General features: G+C 55.8%; 1 protein-coding gene across 1 annotated transcript in view; it reads right to left on the bottom strand.

Moving 5' to 3' along the window:
- Positions 1-2,875: 2,875 nt before the first annotated feature.
- SENP5 (SUMO specific peptidase 5) overlaps positions 2,876-23,319 on the bottom strand; it is a 174,902-nt gene continuing 154,458 nt past the window's right edge. The window contains exons 9-10 of the transcript XR_013954901.1: positions 6,862-22,025; positions 2,876-4,089 (exon numbers count right to left, since the gene is read on the bottom strand). The gene's annotated coding sequence lies outside the window, so the exon portion shown is untranslated. The remainder of the gene's footprint in view (positions 4,090-6,861; positions 22,026-23,319) is intronic.

The raw sequence follows: 23,319 nt of genomic DNA, 5'->3' as shown, positions 1-23,319 counted from the left end.
CACATTAATCCCAACCAACACTTCCCTGAGCCCCTGTGCTCTCCCCTGGCCACCCTGGTGCCCACCAAGGGCCTGACTCAGGCTCACCCCACACCCACGACATGTGCCACCTCCACGTGGCTGGGACGTGCCTCCTGCCTCCTTCCCCGCACTGCACGGCCTCACCACACACAGCACGGTGTTCAGAGGTGGCCAGGCCACCAAACTGCCCTTGGGTGCACGATGGAGAGGCCAGGGAGCCCTGCGCCAGACTGAGTCAATGCAGCAGCTCCTGTCCCGTGGGGTTCAGGCGCCTTACTGCAACAGAGGTGCTGGAGAGATTTTGAGCCATCAGGATTTTTTTTTTTTTTTAGGAGCCTGGAGACAAAGCTGGATAAAAAGGAGGAAGGCAGAGGCATTACCCACATGGTTTTATCTGATCTGGCACCAAAACCTGCTATTGCCTCCACTTCCCTGTCTTGAGGAGGATTTTTTTTTTTTAAATGTACACAGTTACAAATCACTCCTTCCAGTCTAAGTGTCAAATTAAATCAAGACAAACGCTCCCCTGTTCCACACTTCCTCCAGCCCTCGGCTGTGCCCTGCGGCCCTTTCCCAAACGCCCACCTCCCACCGCCTGGCGCAGCCCCAAGCCCTTGCCCCGGGGGCCACCTTCAGCCTCAGCTCCCCATCCCCGCTGCACGCCGCCCTGCGAGCCCTCTTCCCAGCAAGGAAGTCAAGGACTTTTTGCACAAGGAGGCTCACTGTCAAGCTACTGAAGCTCATCACTAGAAGACACCAGGCAAAGCTGAAGCTTCCCTCGGCACCCAGCTGGCTCCGCATCAGGGCTGGATGCTCACGGGTGCAGCGGCACGCGGGGATGCTTTGTGGCCACGGCTGAATCCGAAGGCAGAAAACGGGTGAGAAACTCATTTTTACACCAACCCGTGATTAATGTGTGGAACTCATCACCGTAAGATACGGCGAGGCAGAGAGTTTTGTAAGATTTTAAAGAAGATCCGACATTTATGTGGCTAATAAAAGTTTCTGCAGCTCCATGAGTCAAGGTAGATAAAAGGAAGATGCCTAGAGGGGAGATAAGGCCATGTGCTTCGGAGCATGAGCTAATGACTAATAGCAAAAGACAAAGAAGAAAGCACCCCTGGGAGGCTGGGTTTTTCCTGTGTACCAGGTGTTTGCTTGTACCTTCTCTGAAGGTCCTGGCACATGTTACTGCAAGATAGGATCCGTGATGAGCTGCATCCCATGCTCGCCTCAGGACAGCAACTCCCCTCCTCCTAAATTTCTATGTGTTGTTTTGGTTTTAAATTAGACCCAGATCTCTTAAAGCCCCAAGAAGCCTTTATCATTAATCCTCCTGACACACGGCCTGACCACATGCACTGGAAAGCATCGCTCGGGGCTGGCCGGGCTCCAGGAAGAGGGGACCAGGCGCTGACTCCTGGGGCCCCCACAGATGCTGACGCTGCAGGTTATTACACATATCAACAGTGCCCGCTCCGGCCACCCTCAGCCCAGCACCTCGTTGCATGGAAAACCTTTGTCTGAGCAAGAGCACGGGATTTCCCTCGCAGCCCCGCATCCTGCTACGCGCAGCACTGCTGCCGCACCACCAGGCACACTGCTTCTCCCCCTCCTCCTTTGAAGCCCCCTGCGTTTGCAGGCAGACATGTGGAGCTGTTGTTGGCCGCCTGCCTGCGTGCGTTTCATGCCTCGCTCTCACATCCCTTACCTTTGCAGAGTTTACATGATCTCAGCCTAGTCCTCCCCCAGCTTGTCTGCAGGCTCTGTCCTGCCTCTCCAGCGCACAGAGCTCCCTTTGTACATCCTCCAAGGCACTCAGGTCAGGGCAAGACCTTTCCCTCTATCCAACCACCAGCTCTAGGGCTGTTTACACCGACCAGGAGCCTCACCTTGATGCTTGAGGACCCTCAGCTGTGAGGTGGACATCATTGCTGCTGATCACTCCCATTTGAGCTCATAAACACCCCCTCCCAGGCCTGTTCCTCTCCAAAAACATCAAGCAACCGCTGTGTTTCCCCAGCTTGAGCTATAAGGAACCTACTGGGCCTTTCCGTTCCCATGCCTAAACCCTCACCCACCCCAGCTGCAGCACGCAGCTTGCACATCCCCATCCTCCAGGGAGGACCACCTCCTCCCTGCCTCCCCCGGGGCAGGAGGCGAGCGTGGCCACGCCGCTGCTCACCCACCTGCAGCGCCCTGACCCCGCGCTCCCCGCTGCTCGTCAGTGCCTCTCCCGGTGACATCCGTCATCTTCTGACAGAGCTTCAGCCTCCCTAATTTGAGGCCAGGAGATCTCCAAGGAAAAAATTGCTTGCTCTTGTAATTGCACGTTTACACGGCAGCCCCGGCCGGGGCGTGCGCACCCCAGGAGCGGGGAGCTGAGCACCCAGCCTCGGAGGCCCCCAGCTCAGGATTTGCTCCCTGCAATCAGCTGAGCAGCCACAGAGTAGCACTGACACTGCCTAGCTGAAGGCTACAAGCACAAAAAAAAAGACTGAGACCCCCAAATAACTCCTTTACCTGATGCTGCCCACACCCAGAGCCACTGGAAAGACCCGAGCTGGCCGTGCCTGGTCCTTAAAAAGGCTCAGCTGGGGCTGGGAGGGGGGGACACAGCTGGGGGCTGAGGGGCTGATGAGCACCAGGGCAGCTGGGCTGCCTCTAACCACAGGTGTTTGCAGTGAGCAAAATCCTGATAGAGCAGAAAGATCCATGGGTATTGCTTTGGGGTTTATTATAAAGCTCTTCTCTCCCTCCTGATCTCTTAAAAAAAAAAAAAAAACAACACACACCACCACCAACAAAAAAAAAAACTCAACATTTTGCTTCAAAGGCCACTCTGTGGGACCTCTGGGCACCCCACTCGTGGTCCCGTGCACGGCCGTGGCCTTGCTGCCCTCTTCAGGGCATCTCCAAGCCCTCCCAGCTGGTGCCGCGGCCCCTCGCGGGGCACGGGCTGGGGGAGGAAAGCCAGGAGGTGAGCTGGGGAGGCCTTTCCACAGCACGATCCAGGAATTAAAAAAGCCAAAGAGATTTTACGTATTAAGGCTACGACCCTTGAGTGAAACATTAAAGACTATTTACTTGAGAGGCTGCGGGCGTTATGCTGGGAAGTTTTCCCCTCCGCAGATGCTCGGTGCAGCAGCAGTAGGACCGTGGGACTGTCCCCAGCGTGTCCCTGCCGTGGTGGTGAATTACAGAGCGTGGTGAGGGCCAGGAGGAAACCTCCAGGTGCATCTTTGGCTCTACATGCCATGGTCCTGATGGCTGTTGTCACCAGCCAGCGTGGCACTGCCCAACCCATCCCTCCTCCCCATCGCATCTCTCCTGTGGGGGACCCTCAAAGAAGCTGGGGGAATTAGGAATTAATGGAGAAAAATACATCACCTAATCAAAAAATGATATAATCAGGCATGCTCCCTGTGAGCCCAGGAGCCTGACGGGCTTTAAATCCTCACGTTTAGCTCCCGATCATGGGGATCAGTTCCCACTCTGCTATGGAGATAGCTCTGCTCCTCTGCTGGGGGGATCTGCGTGGTTTTTCCTGGATGGGCAACAAGCCCAAGAAACCCCAGGAACCCCAAGCCTCACATCTCTGCAGCATCCCCCCTCTGCCATCCCCGGACCCAGCCCCAGCCTGGCTGGGGTACGGATGGAGGAAGACGGTCCCAGTTTGCAGGGGCCACCCTGCGGTTTCCCCCATCCCAGGCAGCACACCCGGATCTCCCACTCAGTACATTGATTGGGAGGAACTGGAAAACCCAGGCTCTGGGTCAGCAGATTTTTGCTGGGAAAAAAATAAAAAAATAAAAAAAAATAAAAAAGAGATGGTTTGGCTGGCTCTAGATGTGCTTCCTGCTGCGAGAAACTCCGAGAAACCCCAGTGGGGCTCGAGGAGCTGTTCTGCACCAATTTTCAGATTGCTCTTCTCCATCCAGGGCTCTTCCCTTTCCACACTGGTTCCCGTTGCCATCCATCCGTGTCAGTGGTGAGGTGGGTATCGCCGGTCCCGCTACGCACTGCAGACCTGGTGACGTCTCCTGTGGTTTCCAAAGTTACGACCACCTGAAATTGTGTTTAGATGAGAATAGCAGCTTTCATTAATGTGTAACACATCCCCTGTGTGCCCAGAAAGCTCAGAAAGCAGAAGAAAAATTAAAAGCCATAATGTATTTTTTATTCTTATTGATTTTTAAGCCTATCTCATTTTGGGGACCTGGCTCGTAATTTTTGAGCACTTGTGGGATAGTGTAAGTTCCCGTGGCCTCACCGTAGGATTGTACAAAGACTTTTCCCCGTGTTTTATTTTTCAGTAACCTTGATAGCTAAACCCAGTCTCATGGAGAAGCGATTTTAATATTCAGGCTGACAAAAATAATTACTTTTCAGCATCATGGGGCAAACCATCTGATGGGGCCACAGAAAACTCCCTGTCGCCGGAGCCAGCGCGGGCAGGCTGCTCGGGACAGCTCTCCACCGGTGCCCAACCCCAAATCTTTTCCTTTTTGGCATCATTTATTGGCACCTCCCTGTATTAAATGGGTGGGAAGGCTGGGGGCCCCAGGATTCAAGGACATCCCCTGCTGTGGTGCTGTGGCTCGGCCAGCTGTGCAGGTGAGGGCGCAGGACTGGGGCACTCGCCGTCAGCTCCACGTGCACACCCTGGCTTGGGGAGCCGTGCTTTAATCAAGGCTTCGGGATCCTTCCTTCGGCTGCCCGGGGCGGGGGGGATTTTAACTCTAAACACATTAGCGTGCGAGATTGAAAGGTAAGGCGTCCTCCCGGGGCCGCCGAACAATGGAAAGGAGCCTGGCTTTCATTTGCACAAAGCACGCAGTGGGAATTTCCCTAATCAAATAAAAAGAAAATGAAAAACTCTCTCTCTCCAAAAGTTTAATTCTCTTAATTACATTAATTGGAGAAACGCAGGATCCTCCTTTGTGCGCGTTTCTTCTCTGCGGAGGAGGGGAGGCTGCAGGAAAGGGGCTTTTGGGGGCCATCCCACACCCGCCAGCAGCATCGGGTGGGGACAGCCTGCTAAGGTCAGATGGGGACCGGCATGGGGATGGAGAAGGCACAGCGGTGACGCCCCGTGCTTGTCCTCGCCACAAAAAAAAAAGCACAGGGAAGTAATGCCTCCTCCACCTGGGGCTTGCCCCGCGCGACCCCTGTGCCGTCAGGCGACCCGCTCACGCCTGGAAAATGTAACGGGGAGTTTCTGCAGCCGCCGCCTGCTCCAGATTCCCATCAGGTGTCGGAAGCGAGAAGCAAAGCAGACCAAGCTGCAGAGCGATCCCCCTCGCCCGCCGCCTGCTCGGGGCATTGCGGTGGCTGGGGGGCGGCACGTGGCGCCGGTGGGGCGGGCAGCGGGGCTGCCCCGTGGGCTGGGGTCCCCCAGCACCCCAGGGTAACCCCCCCCTGCCCCTCCAGGTGCTGCCCACCTGCGCGGCCCCAATTAGCACGCGGGCTCGTTTAACGCCTCTGCGGGGAGAGCGGGGAGGTGACATCATGGAGAGTGGTGGCGGGGACGGGGGGGCTGCTTCCGTCCTGCTCCGCACCCCCGGACGGGACCCCCCGGCCCCCCGGTTCAACCCCACTGGTTTAACCCCTTTGCTGCCAGGGAGCAGCTGCAGAACCGTCCTCTGCGGGGTTGGAGATGGGCGCTGCCCAGCCCCACCGCTGGCCACAGTGAGCCAAGCAGGGATGCTCATGAGGTGCCTTCACCGGGGGGACCAGCTCCCTGCGGCGGGGAGAGGATGAGCAGCAGCAGCACGAACACATCCTGCATAAATACAACCCTGCAAATGCTTATCTGCCAGCCCTGCTTGGAAACCAGTGCCTTCAGACATCTGGGGGGGTTTGAACTTGCTCCTACACCAGGCTGAAGCTAAAAAGCAGCCAGCCCCCCGCCCTGCCGCTCCAATTCCACAAAGAATTAATTAATAAAGGAGAAGCACTCATGGCTCTGAAAGGTGCCTTCCGTGACGGGTCGCAGCCCGGGTTCTGGGCAGGTTTCTCAGGCACCCAAAGAACCCCACAGGGGGTCAACGTTTGGGTGAGCTGGAGAAGCCGAGCTCGGTGTGGGTGCAGCATCCCCTGCCACTGCCAGCTCCGCAGAGGTCGGCCAGGGGCCCTCTCCTCGCTGACACCGCAGCAGGAAAGGTGACGCTCTCTCTGTATTTAATGCATAATGGGAAAAATCTGTGTTCGCTGTATACTCACTAAAAAAAAAAAAAATGTATGCAGAAGAAAGAAAATGGACACGGCCAGAACATTTGGCTGGATGTTTTCATTTGGTTACAAAAAAAAAAAAAAGAGGGAAAAGGAAAGAGCCACCTTTTCAGGGGGCTCATGTCTGGAAAATTCTAGCCCAAATGACATAAGTTATGAGCAATTGAAAATTGGGATTAGAAAGGAACAGAGCATGAAACCTCAAGTATGAGCCTCAGCACCCTGCCGCAGCCCCGCGGTGCTGCCCAGACCCTGGGGGGAGGTCGGAAGCGGGAGGCTCCCTCCCTGCAGGGGGGGTCCAGGGGGTCCTCCAGGGCATCCTCCCTGCTTTTGGGAGCAGCAAGGAGCTGCTGTAAGGAGGCATAGGTGGCATGCTGCACCGTCCTGCACCCAAATCCTTCCCCTCCTTTTCTCTTTGCCCGTCTCAGGGCAGGGCTGAAGGCACGGCTCACGTGGAGCCAGGCGCGTTGAACTCTTTTTGTTCCGCCCTGGTTTAGCTCAGCCGGGGCAGCTTGCTGCCAGAAGTCTCCTAAGTGAATTTACTCCTGGCTTGCAGCGGGCTGATCCGTGCCAAGAAATGCACAGGTGCAAATTAAATCAATATACCTGGCTCTCGGTCGATGGGAGGGTCTCTGTGGAAGGGTTTGCACGGCTCTCACCAGATTGGGGCTTTAAAGCCAGCCGAAGCCGGAGCGCTGCGACTTCCGCTGCAAGCACGCCACGCGGCCGCGGGGCTTTCCCAGGCCAGCGCAGCTGCAGCCTCCTCTTAATGAGGGCCAAGGACACGGCGTGCAGCAGGGGAGCACTTGGTGCCTGGCTCCCCGGGGGACAGGGACATGTCCCAAGCACCGGCAGCTCGCAGGGTCCCCTGCCTCCCACGTCCAGCTCTGCACACGAGGTCTCCATCTGGTCCGGGTCGCAGCACCTGCGATCCCACCCCAGTGCAAAGCTGACCCAGCGGCACCAGGGAGCAGGAAAGTGCTCCTTTATGTGGGCAGGATGCGGCCGATCTGCCCCAGCTCTGTGCTCAAGACCAGGCTGGTCCAGGTGGCCAGCTTTAGGTGAGGCTTGGGTGGGAAGCTGCGGCCGGCCCCGTGCCCCCTGCTCCTGGCTCCTTCCTTCTGCTGCCACCCATGTCCTTCACAGGCTTGGTTGTAATTCACTTTTTTTTTTTTTTTTTTTCCTGCACAGAGGAGAAAGGCAAGAGCCCAGCAGGCTCCTTGCAAGCCCCATGGCAGAAGGTCATTGCAAGCCCCCAAAACGAGCACCCAAACAAGCCCCCAAAACGTTGGGCAGTTTGGTGCTTCCACAGAGCGGTGCTGGGGTGCGCTGGCACAGCTTTGCCCTGGGGCGCTCAGCTGAACAGGACCCCATGGGGGTCCTGGGCACGGAGTGGGGAGATGCCCTGTGTCGGGGGAGCGTGCAGAGACCTCCGCTGGGAAGCAGCTCTTGGGCCGGGAGTCAATGAACCCAGCCACGGCCTCTCCACTGTTCATTTTATTGTTATCTGTGTTATTTACAGCCGCCCAGGCGGCGCCGGGATGGGACATTGCACCACCCAGGCAGAGCTGCACATCCCAGCACCGTCCCTGGCCGGGCAGCTTTGGAGGCATACGCACCAGAAACCCCCTCACGAGCACGGGGAGAAGGGCAGGATCGGTGGTGTTATTTTACTTAATTTATAACTAAATGCCCCCAGAAGAGTTTAGCCCTTATTACCGAGATGTAATGGCCTATTAAGGGAGCAACATTCCCTGGAAAGCCGCCCGGTGTCAGTGACTCCTTGCGGAGATAAGGACTTAATAATCACACGTGGAGCTATTTGGGGTGAGGACGCACGGAAACACGCAGCCTGCCCACGTCTGCAGCCCCGCAGGAAGCAGCAGCGGCGTTCCCGACAACGGGAAGCCGGGCTGGGGGCTCTGCCGATGGAGGGGGAACCCCCCGTGCTTGTAAATCCCTAATTCCTCGCTAAACGCTTCGTAACAACAACACATGGAAAGTGCTGTCAGAAACCCCTCATTTTCTTTTACAGTAAAGTCATGTCCCGGGGCCAAAGAAAGGAACAACAACAACAAAATTGCTCAATCACGGCTCAAAGCACCAATCTTCAGCATCTTTGCAGGTTCTTCGACCTGTTTTCCCACAGTCCTTGGGGCAGGGCGGAGAGCTCGAGCCCTGTGTGTCTCCTACCATTGCAATCAATTAATTTCAAATGGTGTTTTCAGAAAAAGAGGTCCCTCCTCCCACCCCCATTCCTCGGTGCATCATTCCTAAGTGCGATGGGCTCCTTTGCTTCCGAGTTTGTTATTGAACAGGGAACATTTTCTCAGCAAAAAGTAAGGCTGAGCGATAAGGACCATGCAGGAACTGATAGAGACTTTGCAGATCGAATATGATGTTGTTTATTTGACTATGATGTATATTTAAAGGTCTCAGTTACAATTGGCCCCAGGCAATCTCTAATGAGCTGCAGCTGCCTGGACTCTCATTAGCTTTAATGACATCTTCTCAGTACATTTTTCTTGGGGTAAGACCTTGTCCTTTCTATGGTTGCGCGCACACTAAAACCAAGAGACATCTCACCCTAAAAGGGCAGCCAACTCAAAACAGTGGAGCAATGATAAATGATGCAAGTGCCCAGAAGAGACAAACCTTTCCTGGAAGAGTCATTGTTTATTTAAGGCAAACTAAATGTAATTTACTTTGGCACGCCTTAGAATTAGTCTGGGAGGTATTTGCGTAGAGGCTCAAAAAATAGGTAACAAAGTCGCCGTGTGTGTTAGGCAAAGATCAATTTGCAATTTCCCTGATTTTTTGCCATCCGTCTTACTCAATGGGCAATGATCCGCGCTGCTGAGACCCACTGCCCTCCGTGCAGAGAGAGCAGAGCAGCGGGGAGATCGGTCAGAGCAGGGCTGGTGGCACAACCAGGAGCACCAGCGGCAGCACCGCCGGCACCGCCTTGCTCAGCGCCCCGGCACGGGCTGCATGCCCTCGGGGCTGGTGCCTCTGGTCCCTGCCCTGCTGTGCTGAGCGCCCTCCTTGTTTTTTTGCTCAGCGGATGTCTTCTGGGGCTCTGCCCCTACCGGAGCAGAGGCCTTATCCTGCCTCCATCTCTTCTTCTGAGAATTGAGGGAGCAGTCATTAATCATCCGAGCCGTCCCCTCCGTGGGCGCACAATGGCCTTCTTTATCCCGCGCTTCGACAGCCCTGACATGTACAATAACAATCAGGCTTGACGCATCTGTATTGCACCAAAGAGACTGGCTGAAAAGGTTCCTCTGCAACATTTCGGGTCATAGTTAAAATATATTGGTTTATTGTGAGGCGAGCGGTACAGATCATGTGGGAGATGCGTGCTGGTTTCCAGGTAGCGGTGCGGCGTCTCAAAGCATCCTTCCCGCTGCGCTGCCACCCTGGCTCCTCCAGGCACGGAGCTTGCTGGGTGGGAAGGTGACGTGTGCTTTCGCAGGGTGAGTTTCCATCATGACTATTTTCTCAGAGACTCTTTCCAGTGGGGAACTTTGGCTCTTCCTTACTGAGACGCCCAGAGCGTCCCAAAATGAGTACTGCTGACAGCACGCGGTGGGCGGCAAGGCACCACCCCTCCTACGCCAAAACACCCGACAGAGATCAGAGTGAATTTGTATCTCCAGACTGATATCTCAAACCAGTCCTGCAGCCACAGCCAGCCAGGGATTTCGCCCTCTTCGGTGAAGCATAATGGAAATTTGCCCGCACGCTCCCAGCTACGGACTTCTCAGGCGCGAGGACGGTTTGCAGGAGGGCAGCCTGACCCCGCGGCCGCTGCCGCAGATGTGCACCAAATGTCTGCGCTGCCCGCGTGGAAGCGGTGGGAGAGGAAAAGCCCAGGGCAGCATCCCCTGGGGAGCAGAGGGGAAGGGGGACTCTGAGGAGAGCAGAAATGCAGGCTGGAAAGGCAGGGAGCCGCTTCACCCGTCCTTAGCAAGTTTAAAGCTGGGTTAGGAATTTCTAGGCCCTCCTTAAATTTCTGGGCTCCAAAACGCCCCTGAACTAGCAGAGGTATTTCTGGACAAGTTGCAGGAGCTACCAAATAACCAGGGAGCACTAAAAAAATAAAGAAAGGAGGGGGATGGGGGAAATAAAAACAGGAAGCAGGTGGGGTTTGCTTTTCCCTTTTTCTCCCCTCATTGTTTCACTGCTTCTTGCAGGGGAAAGCTGTGTCTCCAAAGCTCAGCTTGAAAAGTTCGCAATGAAATAAAAAAACAACTGAGTTCACAAGCCCTGGGGGTCAGGAAGGGGCGCGGGTGGGCCAGCGGGGCATTGCCCAGCTGCCTGGGGCTGAAACCCAAATGGGCTGCGTCCTGCCCCAGCTCTGCCCTAAAAACATCACCCAAATCCCAAACCCCAGCCTGGCCTGCAGGGGAGCGATGGAGCATCTCCAGCTCTTCTCCCATTGTCCAGCACTGCGAAGCTGTCCCACAGCTGGACACAGTGTGCCCAGCACCAAGCAGACTGCGCCGAGGCCGACGTGCACGCCTTGCCCTTTTGCTCTGCTCCAGGATCCTGTCCAGGATCCCGCGTTTCTGAAACATATCCTTGCTGCTGGCTGTCTGCCCTGGATTTTATACATATATATTCATATATATTCTTTCTTTTTAATTTTCTGACATTTCTAAGAAGCAATGCAGGAAAAAAAGATGATTTTTTTTTTCTCCCTGTTCACAGCACACAAAGAACTGGCGAGCACGCGGGCCCCAGCAGCTTGCCCTGGAAGCTGCGCCGCGCTGCGCCGATGGCAGCCGTTCAGGAGGGCTGCCTGGTGTTGCGAGACGTGTGCTGGGTGGTATCAGCCCCTTGGCAGCTCCGGCAGGAAAAGCAGCTTTTCCCTCTGACATAAAGCGTGATCAAATCCAAACCTTTGTTATCTCCCCCCGGCCTCCCCTCCACGGAGGAGCCAGGGGATGCGGGCGCTTTCGGGGGGCGCGGGCGACGCCGCCGGCTGCGGGCTGAGCTCCGACACATGCTTTCCATTTGGCCAGTTTTTGGTGCGGCGGTTTGATGTGCAATTAGGACGGGGTGAATTATTAGTTATAAATTTAGCCCCTTCTTCCTCCCCCACGTGTGAATTAGCTCTGATTTCCTTTCCGCATTTCCATCGCTTGCAAATGTTGGCGGGGGTGAGCGGGTTTCGGGCTGCTCCCCCTGGCCACGTGGCATTGCCTTGCCGTGCCAAACGGGGACAGCATTTTAAACACGGGGGACAGCTTTTTAAGCACGGGACAGCACACGACAAGGAGTGGGCAGAGGGGAGGAAGGTGGCTGAGGCAGAGCCATGCCGGCACCAGTCTGGCGGCTGTGAGCTCCTTCCCCCCACTGTTAGCTGGGTTATTTCAGCCGGTGGGGACTCACGCCTGCACGAGCCCATTCCTCCAGGTTGTCTTCCCCAATCCTTCCCCAAACACAGCTCACGCTGCTGCAGAACGTACAGCCTGGGCTCCGGCCCCAGGCCTTTCATTGTTTCCAAGGTCATTCGCTCTGCAGCGGGGCTGAAAAGCAGAATTGCCTTTCTTTCACTGTTTATGTCTACCAGATACACGCTGCTCGCTTTTTTTCATTTGGATCCATTTTCTGTGCTGTCCTGAGAGAAAGGAGCAAAGCAATTTTCTATTTACTGCAAAATTCCAAATGAGCAATTTTGAGGATCTGGAGATTGTCAGGGAGAGGTTACTGGACTGTGTACACGGAGGAGGAGGAGAGCAGAAGTGATAGGAGAAGCGCACAGAGCAGGAGCAGCGATGGCTAAAGCTTTTGCAGCCCCATCGCTGTCTCAAGAAACCTTTGCCTTAAACACCCAAGACTGGTAACTATTACGGGATGTGTGAGTAATTCCTAGATAATTTTTTAAGTATTTGGAAAAAAACAATGCATAATGAAAACATTACGCTATTGTCGTGATGCTGACACTCTTGGCCAGATCCTCGGCTGCTGTGAATCACGGCCTCTCCTTTGACTCGAGCAGAATTACGCCTTATTTGTCCCAGCTGAGGATGAAATGCGGCGGCCAGCCCGCGCACCGCCTTTGCCTGGCGGGTCGGAGCGTTGTTTTGCTGGGAGGGCTGGGCGGTGTGGCCGTGCTCTGCCCCTGGCCGTGCTCTGCAAGGCAGACAGAGCCAGGAGGGGAGCCCCGATCCTGGCTGCCCAAGGTCCGAGCCCATTGTGCCGGGCTTGGCGCAGCTCCCCCGGGGCAGCCACGGTGCCGGCCCTTGAGGCCGGTGCACGGCGCTGAGTGGGGAAGCAGCCGGCTGGTGGGAGGGAGGTAAACAATAACTGGTTAGCAGTTTGCGCACATAGATTAATTTCTATATGTTTTTTTAGAACTGAGAATAATTTATTGTAATTACTGTTGGCTGAGTTTTGTTTGAAGAAGGCAGTGCCGTTTAAAAGGATTTTTGAAAGGCATTGAATTGGGAGGCAATTATTTAAAAAAAAAAAATGTTTAAGGATTATAAAAGTAATTACTGCCCTCAAGCCAGGATGTCTAATTATGTTAAACTGTGGCTTAAGACAGCACAACTTTCAGTCTCTTCCTTGGGTGGCTGGCGCTGCAGCAGCGTGCACGTGGTGCAGCTGGGGCTGGGCTGCGCGGCCGCGGCAGGAGCAGGGACATCCCCGCGTCACCTCGGCAGCCACCCGTCCTTCAGAGAGACGCAGGGGATGAGCATGGGGCCACGGGGAAGCAGGGGAAATAGGGGAGAAAGGGGAAAATCAGGGGGGCAATTGAACCAAGGGACCGGGGGGGGGTAGTTGCTTGTACCCCCCCATCACCGCAGCCTTGGGCACGATCTGGCCTGCCGCCTGCGGGGAGGAGCTGGCTCCTGCTTTGGGGAAAGGGCACGACGACCCCTCCAGGGCCTCTTCCTGCCCTGGTTTTCTCTGTTTTCCTATGGGAGCCCTTCACGAGCAGCAAGAGAGAAGTATGCGTTTATTTTTCGAGCTTGCCTTTTGACTCCAGCTCCCCTCTGTTCTTCTGCCAACGTGTGAGAAACAAGTTCAGGTTTAAAAGGCAACCTGAAATGTGCGTGCAGGCACAAAACTGTTTTATTTTTATAACGCCGTGATTTATGGGCCAGCTTGGGGCAGGGGCGGGGGGGATTTCCCTCGTGATTTGGGATCGTTTGAAGGCTACCCATCGCGAGACAAGCAGCCAGCATCCTCCGTGCCAGCGCAGGGGCAGGAGGGTGGCGCAGCAGCGGCACAAGCGGCAGAGCGCGATGTCTCCGGTGGACAGAGGCCGGCCAGCCGTGCCTTGCTCTTACAGAAGTCAGCCCCCTCCTCAGAGCCACCCCTTCCAGCACCCAGCCCTCAGAGCATGGGGGATGCGGTGCAGATGTCGGCGTGGCATCACACGGCTGATCACACATTTCAATTTTGAGTGCATGTCACGGGGCTGATCCTGCTCGCCCCACGCTCCCCTTCTCCGCCAGGCAGGCAGGGGCTGGGGACGCTCCTCCTCCAGCACATCTCAAACCAAATTCACCCCATTTAACCCAAACTGCCGGGCGCAATGACCCAGCAAAGGCTGTTCTCCGGGGGGAGCAGCAGGCAAAGCAGGCAGAAGGCTGTGTCCCGCACAGCTCTGGCAGGCAGGATACGTGCTCAGCCTGTGCTAATCGGGAGGGCTCAGGTGCCAGCAGCGGCTGCAGGCTCGGGAACTTCACAGAGCTGAGGGCTTAGCAAGGACCAGGGAGAGTGAAGAGGCACGGAGACACCGCGAGGATGAGGAATGCATTGAGAGCCAGCAGAAAATGTCTGCTTTCTGGGAAGCAAGTGCACAGCTCGGGCAAGAGAGCAAATGAGGAGCAGCAGGGCAGTGCCTGGCATCCCGCGGGGCTGCCAGTGTCAGCGCTGCCTTTATCCTTTATCTCTGATCCGCCGCGCTAGGTAGGGCAGGGGCAAGCTCAGTCCCGGCATGGGATTTTCTTCAAGCACACAAAATTGTTTATCATTATTATTATTATTACTTGCACTATTACTATCATTTTTCAGTCCAGCTGCCTGGTGTCTTTGGGTGATTTTCACCTTGCAGCCTGTCAGAAGGACTGGAGTGTTTTTGTTTTTTTTTTTCCTCCAAGGCACACATGGAAGCTGTTCTTGGTGGTTTGGGTCTTTTGTGTTCTGCGGATTATAAAAGGTCTCTCCTGTAAGGAGTCTGGAAAAGGAAGAGCACTAATTATTATTAACTCTGCCAAAGCCAATAATATCCTTGGGTAATTATCGGTTTACCCAATTTTCCTGCGAGCCTACTGTGTAAATACTTCATTGTGAAGAGGCTATTATTTCCTCCCCGCTCCACCTAGCCGTGGCACTGATGATGGTTTCAGGCTGCTCCCTGCCATCGGGGCGGTGAATTTTGGCAGGCGCTGGCTGCTGATCGGCCATCCCAGCCGCAACCAGGAAAGAGCTGATGGCCCCCAGCCCCCCCCCAGCCCAGCCCTGAGCTGGGGACCCACAGCCACCTCCTGCCTGGTGGCACACGCGTTTTGGGGGCTGTGAGAGTGATGGGGCTGGCAGCGCTGGTGGCCCGGTGGCCGAGGTTGACGCCGAGTGCTGCTCCCCTGCTGCCAGCAGGTGTGGTGGCGAGGACGCGTGCCGTGCCGTCGGGCAGCCCGGCCGCTCTGCCTTTCATCGCCCCTCGTTTGTTTGGATTAGAGGCAGCTCTCTCGTGAATCCTTTGTTCGCTGTTTGTTATTCCACATGCACCGAGCGCTGCGCGTTCATCTTTATTAGCTCTAATTGCTTCCCCGATCTAATGGGATCTCGCTACTCGCATACAATTGAAAGGAAATGTATTCATTAAAACAATTCTCCTCCTAACTGTTGTTCAGCGCCGGTGCTGTCAGTGCAGCTCGCGATGGACCTGTCCCTGCCCACCGCCGGCCAGGGCTTATGAGTGCTTATGAGTGCTTACGAGTGCTGGAAGGACCAGGCAAGGCTTCGTTAAGGATTTTGGGTTAATGTGAAAGCCAGGCTGTGGTTCCGTGTGGGTCTGGGCGATGGTTGTGCCATGGGGAAGGTCACCAAGCAGCTCGGCTGCTCTCAGATACTTCCATGCTCAGGCAACCAAATGCCTACCAGGGCTTGGCAGCCCCACGTGCGGGAGCTCCCCAGCCTCTTCCCACTAGGGGAGGAATTAGATGCGAAAGCGGCAGAGAGAGGATGAAAGTGGGGATGCTGGAGAGAAACTGCGCAAGGAAAACGTCTCCGGTTGAAACTAGCAATAAGGGACAGCTTCCAGCAGAAAATCAGCCATCTTCCTAACAGCTTTGCTTCCTCCCTGGCACTCGGACCAACTTTTCCTCCTTATTTGTTTCCTCCCACTGCTGCTAGTTAAGCATCTGTAGGGAACACTTTAATGACCCTCCTTCCTCCCGGCTGTTTACGCTCGCTCTCCCTGCCTGCCCGCTGCCCGCGGTGCCGCAGTAGCCAAGCAACCTCCTGCCAGTGTGCTGGGAGCCCTGACCACGGCGTCCCCGCACCACTCACACAATTAGCCCTTCGGTTTGCGTCCGCCGTGTCCCTCTCCCCTCCCGACCCCTCCAAAGGGCTGGTTCCTGCGGCACCATCCCCAGAAATGAATCCCTTTCTATTAAAGGTCCCTTCTCTGCGAGCTCTGCTCAACCACACTCCCGATTCCCTGCAAAAGCCACCTTCCCTCTCCTGGCATATTTATGTCATACTTTGTTAAGACCATCAGAGAGGCCAGCAATGGAAAACTGGCAGTTTTAGGACTTGCAGAGATGCTTTACCAGAGATGGGCTGTACAGGAGCATATTGTCCTCGTGAGGGATGCTGACGTGCAGAAGTTGTCCCCGTAGGCAGGGCCAGGGCACCGCGTGGCACCGCGTGGCACGCTGCTGTCACCTCTGCGGGCTGGCTCTGATGGTCGGTGTGGGAGCTGAGCACACAGGATGCCCGTTGTGGCTCAGGGTGTCCCCGGACCCCCGGGCTCCCCCAGTGCAGGGACGGCCTCGCACACTTCCCGGAGCTGATCCCGGGCTGGGAGCTTCGTTTAAAATGCAAATGGCTCTGCGCTGCCTAGCAGCAACGGCAGTAACGGGATGCGAGTTTGTGCCCACTAATAGCATCCTGCAGTACTTCTGAAGAAAGTGTCTGCTTTGTCTCCGCATTTGTCTGTCACGGAAGAACATTACCCAGGCCCAGGCTCCCATTCTATTAATACATTTGCTTAATTACGCTGTACAGAGAGAGTGCCAGGCTGGCAGACAGACTGCAGAAGCTCTGCTATCGCTGGAAGTGCTCTGCCGAAGAAGTGACATCACGGCCGGATGACATCGGCCCCATGACACGCTCCTGCTCTCCCCCAGCTCACGAAGCCCTCCCGCAGCCCCCTCTGGCCTCATCTGACCAGTGCTCACCCAGCACAGACGGGGGCTGCCACATTGCCCCCCACCAAAAATCCTCGCCGCGCTCCCTGCTTGCCATCGGCTCTGCTTGCGGGTCTTTACGGCGCTGCCTTGGCATCCGGCTCCCTCCCGTCCCCAGCAAGGGCTCTCCGTCTATCTGTGCTTCAAAAGTGCCTATCAAGCCCCAAAGACAGCGCGCGAGTGAGACAGTAACCATCTGCCTCCAGGTCAAGTGGCCGTGACAGGCATCCGCTGGCCGCTAAGACAGTTTCGAGACCGCCTTCGCCGAGACTCCAGCTGACTGCAGATAGCGCTACCTGCTCCGTCGCTTTTGATTCCTCCTTGGGATGTACTTGCGAGCTGTCAGCTCCCTGAGTCACGGGGAAGGCGAGCGCTGGGCTGAAATCTGTGCTCAGGCAGCACGAGAGCGATGGATGCTGTCAGTGGCGGGGGGAGCCGCAAGCCCGGTGCTAGGCCAGGACACATTTCTCCCCGGCAAGGGCAGCTTGCTCGCACACACACGGGAAGGGGGGATCCCAAGAGGGCTCAGGCAGCACAGGGACGTGATTCAGCTGCTGGCTCCTGAAGACAGCGCAGGGTCCCCATCAGCAAATGCCCCACGAAATGCCTGAGAGGGTCGGTGATGCCCCAACCTGTGGCCAGCGAGGGCAGCACTCCATGCCCTGGCTCTGCCTGCGTGGTTTTTGAAGCATCACCACTTGCTTAGCCAAGCTCCAGGATAGCATGTGTCCAGCCCAGCAGCTTTCACCCCTACAAACCCCACGGCTGAGGCCATTGTTCCAGGTCCTGAGGAACACCGGAGGAGCTGCAGGTCCAAGGATGTGCCAGGCTTGTAGCGAACGGCCGCAGGCTCTGGAAATGCTGAGCGGTGCCAGGACACCTTGTCCTCTGCTCCCAGACACGGAGGGTGGAGGGCAGGCAAGCCAGAGAGAGGACAATTCTTGCTCCGAAGAGAGAAAAATGAGATGATTATTTTTTGCCTCATTCTGCACGTAAAACTAACACTTCCTTTGAGGCGGTCCTCAAGGACTTCCCAGACCCTGACTTCATCAAAAAGGAGAAAATTTAAAAACCTAAGCCGTTCCACCAGAGTTGGTCTCCTGAAGCTTATAAACACGAGCGAGGTTGGAGAGGGGAAGGAGAGATGGGGAACGGGGCCTGATCCTGCCAGGGGCAAGACAGGAGGAACCAGGGGGAGCTGCTGCAGGGCAAGCAGGGAGAAGGCAAATCTCCGGCCAGGCAGGGGAGGAAAGGGGTGTCTGGGGAGGAAAGGGGAGTCTGAGCCCTTTGGGGAGGGCTGCAAGCGACCGGCGGGCACACGAATTACAAGGCAACGTGGGAGCAGTGGGGTGGGGACAGGCAGCGAGGCAAAGTGGGGGGACGGGGACGGCACCCACGTTCTCAATGGCACAAGGTGGGCACCAGGCACACTACAAACCCCTCCCTGCTCCCGGTGCCTTTGAAGCATCTCCCCCTCTCCCAGCCATGCGCAGACGTAGCAGGCGGCTCATCCTCCTTCCTGCAGCATCTGTCGGAAACGTCTGCTGCGTCAAAGTCTTGGTGGTTTCTTTTTTTATGTATATATATTTTTTATTTTGGCTGCTAATGCATCTACTTTCTAAGCTTCACTCCTTCTACAAACCTGCGTAGGTTTTCGTTTGTGTTGCTTTACTATGTTTTACTGTATGCCTGTTCTTCTTATCCCTTGTCTGACACCCTCGCCCCCCACCCGCCCCCCGGCAGCACACGGCCATGCCTTGGCTGATGAACGCCGGCACCGGCGCTCGCGGATGCCTCAGGCTGACCCCACTGCTCCTCTGCATCTCTCAGCATCCCCCAGATGAAATAATCCCCCCAAAGCTCGACAGGTTTCTGTGCCAGCAGCCCCGCTGCAGCTTAATTAACGCCAAGCTCCTGCTTGCTGCAGAGGCTTTCACTTACCGACGGATTTCCCTAAGGCCAAATCAGCTGGAATGCTTCTTCACGCCCGCGCCTCCTCTGCCTTCCTGCTGGGAGCAGGCGCGTTTGGGGAAAACCTGGGTTTAAGGTTCCTGCTGGGTACCCGAGCAGGATGTCCCCACACCAGTGAGCAGCGAGGGACGGGAAACAGCGCTCCTGGCCCAGACCCTGGCTTTGCTCTAGGCTCAGTGCATCGAAAATGAGCTCTTGTACTTGCAAAGGGGGCTGCAAAAGGCTGCAAAGCTGCTGCATGGCTGGAGGTTGTATTTGTTCTCCAAAAAGCCGTACAGCGAGGAACGGCTCTGAGGCTGGAGCAGGAGCGGGGAGAGCTTCCAACAGCTAGGCTACCCAATTACTGGTTTTGTTCTCTCCATCGAGCTTGACAATAACATTTGTGAGAAATTAAGAGAGGGCAAAGCTCTTCCCTGCTTACAGGAGGAACGAAAACCTCTCTGCCATAGGTTTCCAGATGTCATTTTATATTTTCTATAAAAGTTTATAGGGAACCCAGCTGGCCCCAGAGACGCTATCCGAGGAGCGAGCAGCAAATTGCCGCTTGCAATCGCAGTCTCTCGAGCCGGCGGTGCGGCTGGATGTCCCCATCCTTGTGCTGGCACGGGGCTGCAGCCGGAGCCACGCCGGCACCGCGCAGAGCCTGCACCGAGCGCCGGGCAGCAGGCACGAGCGGAGCGGGGAGCAGGACCGGCGCCTTCTCACACTTTGTTTTGCATTTTCAGGAACACAAGTTGCCATAGGAACCAAAGCCCGGGCTCCTCATTAGCAACCCTTGGTCTCGATGTCAGATTAAAGAAGTTGTTCCTTCACGGTGCTGCGGGCTGCTGACACCGTTCCCATCCCACTGCCTCCTGCTCAGCCAGGGGGAGGAGAGCCGTGCCCGGGGTGGTGGGATGGCAGCGCATCCCACACCCCGCCAGCTGCTTCCCTGGGCCCCAGTGACATTCCCTGGTACCACAGCGGTGCCTTGCATCCCTCCATGAGCTCGAGAAGGCATTGGCCTTCATTTTCCCTCCAGCACGCTGTCCACATCAGTGCCGCTGGAAGCACGAAGTGCTTCTGCTGTTGGCATTGCCGCGCTGCGACCACCACGCAGCGCTACCACCGTGGCCAGCATGCCCTTCTCCCCCCCACGCTTGCCCTCTTTCCAAAGAGGAACTATTTCAAAGTGTCGTATTGAACCGTTTCGTCCGTCCGTCAAGGAGCTCCGAGCACTTCCCGTGCCTCCTGGGGCTCGCAGTGAGGAGGAGAGGAGGGGCTGTGGGCAGTGTGTGCTCCTTGCCCGGGCAGACGGAGCGCGGCCGGCAGCGAGCCTGGAAACGTGCTGGGGGGTGCTCAGCGAGGGGGAGGCTCGCGCCAGGAGGGCCGGACCCGACCAAATGTCTGGAATTACATCAGCACGTACATCGTTACCCTGGCGATGTAATGTCATCAGCTAATCCCCAAAGTGGAGTAATCTTCTGTCACTGGGACAACACCGAAGGAAAGCAAACCTGGACCGATACCTCGTTTGCCCAGAACTACCTAATCCCAGAGAAGCAAGTTAATAACGCACGGCAGCTCGGTATCTGCTCACTTTTATTAAACTCCTTGCATAACTCCTATATTATTTTAATCCTTGCCAACTCAAGCTGCCCTGCTCAGAGCCAGCAAGAAAGGACACATCTGCAGGCGACGTTTTGTGAACAAACCTCAGGCTAAAACTCACTTGCTCTCGCTCTCCGATGAATTCTTACGAATAAAGACAACGTTGGTTTAAAAACCAAAGGAAAACCTGGGCCAGACGCAAGCAACGTGTGCGCAGGCCGGGCTGGGGAGGACTGACCGGGAAGGGGAGCAGCCTTCCCTCGCAGGGTGCACCTCGGTCAGTGGATACCTGCTGCCATTCCGGCCATCTCGTGAAGGAAATCTTCCGAGCTGAGCTGGGGATCCACAAACACAGGAGCATAGCCCCCCGCAGACCGTAAATAAACACCTACAAGCGCGTGCACTCTTATTTTGTATGCCTGAAAGCTAGAAGATGCTCAGAAGAAAGGAAATATTTAGTTAAGAGAAAGAGAGAGCTGTAAGAAGGCAAGGCAAACACTGTATATTTATTTTTTATGGCGTAAATGGAAAGCCCAAGCTCTCAGCTTTGCTGAATTATTTTACAGCGTATCTCTGGCAGAAATCGAAAAATCTGCTCGCATCCAGCCCCTCAATTATTGCACCTCGCTCTTCGCCGTGCCAAAATGACATCTTAAGAACTGGCAGAAAGCTTCGCCTCTGCTTCTCCCGTGCACACAGGAAGGCTGCTCCTCCCCGCTCAAAGGTGTTGGGAGATTTTGCAGCTTGGGTCAAAGCATGTTAATAAAGCAGTTGAGTCTCCATATGGTATTTTGGCACTAAAATGTCAGCTGCTTTTCAGACACTGTACTTTAATCATTTCAGACAGGCCCCTTTTAAATGGTTTGTTTAGTTTGCTTAGAGAATAATATTTGTTATTTGGTTTTTGGAATGACTAATAAATGAACTGTCTTTGCTCAGGGAGAATAATGCCACTTAAGCAAAACCTAGTACTGCAGTTCAGAGCTATTTAATAAGAAATACCTGTCAGTGTCAGAATATATTTACTCTACATTAGCTTTGAAGAATTGCAGAATTAGTTTTCCCCTTGCTAAGTTTACTTTATGTAAAATGTAACACATGAACTGTGAATATGTGGACAGCAAACAGACTGTATCAATGAATTCATCCTCCTCCGGAAAATGCTGACAGTGGCAAGAGAAACACCTCCGAACAGACAGAACTGACACCATCAAAAGCGAAACGTGACAGCTGCCAAGGATCCTTAGCCTCCTGCCTCCCCTCGCTTGTTTAAGAAACAGAATCAAATCCAAGGAAACACGCTGTAGTCTATTTATCCTCTTGTTTAATCCAGGGGGGAAAGCATCAGCATAATTAAACGCTTTTAACCTCTCGGTTTTTAACTCGCGATCGGGAGGCAGCGGAGCTCGGCGCTCGGCGGGAGCTGAGCCTCCCCGACCTGCCGCAGCTCGCTCAGCCTCGCCCCAACGCCGCCGCCTCGCCCGGCCTCGCGCCCGGCCTCCCTCCGAGGGACCCACGGACAGACCCCACGTCACTTCCAGGTCCCGGCGGCAGCCGCTGCTCACCCTGAGGCAGGAGAGGCGAGGCGGAGGTCTCGTCCCACCGCGCCGTGCCGCCCCGGTTCTGGTATCGACGCGGCGACGCGCTCGCTTTCACCGCCCAGGCACCGTCGCCGGCTCTCCAGCCATCTGGGGCAGCAAGTGGCGAGGCTGATGGTCGGCTGCGTGAAGAAGCGAGTTATTTGCTTAGAAACTGTCTCCGTGGCATCTTGACCATCTGGAAAGAATATGGAAATGAGACTTGTAGCGAGATGGAGCTCCTCGGTTGACAAATTAACCAGGCATCTCCAGAAGTAGGCGCAGCCGATAAAAGCCTGCATTTCTAAGCACGTACCAGCTTGCACACACGTATGTAGGTGTGAGCGTATGCAATTTCCCATCTCGCCCACACGTCTGGGTACCTAAGTCACACTCCCGCAAAGCTGCCCAGGTTTCTAAGCAAATAAAGCAAAACTTTCGGCTGTAAAATTCATGTGTGCTGGAACGAGGGCCAGACGGGGCTGGGCTATAAAGGACCGGCTGCGGGTCCAGCGCTGCACGGGGAGCAGGGCTGCGAGCACCCCGCTGTCCTGTGGGGGCTGAGCCGCTTGGCAGGAGCCCCCCCCACCCCATTTCATCACAGGTGGGGTGCGAGTGTGCCCCCCAGCACCCTGCGGTCCCCCCGAGGCTCCGGCAGCGAGCAAGAGCCCGGTGCAGAGGGGAAACAAAGTATGCAGCCTGGCACAGACGCAGGAACCTCTCAGCTCTCGTGCCAGCCCCTTACTAACCAAAATACCATGCTAGGCTGAAGTGGAGCTGGCTTCCTCGAGCGTGACTCATAGCGTTTGCTGACTGCCAGGAGAGTTCCCAGGAACTGGGGGCAGCGGGACAGAAATTACAGGCGGCCTCCAAGCACGGCAATTTGTGCCAGAGTTCGGTGGCTCCCCAAAACACCCCAAGAGAGGACGATTAGGGCTGGCTTCAAGCCAGATGCAGGTTGCCGGGAGCAGAGGACGGAGCCCCAAGTTAAGCACTGAGAGGAGGCAGCCAGCAGACTTGAGAGAAGGAGGTTGTGAAATAGCAAGGTCCCTGAAACAGGCATCCTGCCTTTCAAATGCAAATGCCATCCCAAGGAAGGTGTTCTGCTCTGCCAGCCTCTGAGTGCTGACTTTTGATCATCTGAGCGGAGAAAACGCACCCAGGAGTGCTGGCACAGAGAAATGCCTCTGAGGGCCGGGCTCGGAGCAGAGCGATGGCACGGGGAGATGTGCTCCCACCGGCTGAGTTAAGGCAGCGGCACGCACTGGGCAAAACGCTGCTTTGTGCGTGCCAAGGGACCGCGTGCATCCGCGTGCCTCTGCCACACTGAAATGCATGTGGCAAAAGGCTACCTCCTGCTAAGGAGGTGCCAAATTTCCCCAAGCAGGTGGGGTACCTGGTACCCGTTCTTCCCTCAATGCCACATGCAACCAGCGATGTACAACAGCGGTCGGCTGCTCCATCGCCACCTTCCCAGTGTCCCAGTGAGACTT

This window comes from Anser brachyrhynchus (genome assembly GCF_964034855.1).
Source record: "Anser brachyrhynchus genome assembly, chromosome: 9".
Classification (NCBI taxonomy): domain Eukaryota; kingdom Metazoa; phylum Chordata; class Aves; order Anseriformes; family Anatidae; genus Anser; species Anser brachyrhynchus.
Note: the sequence above shows the minus strand (reverse complement) of the source record. Positions and strands in the feature narration are given on the sequence as shown.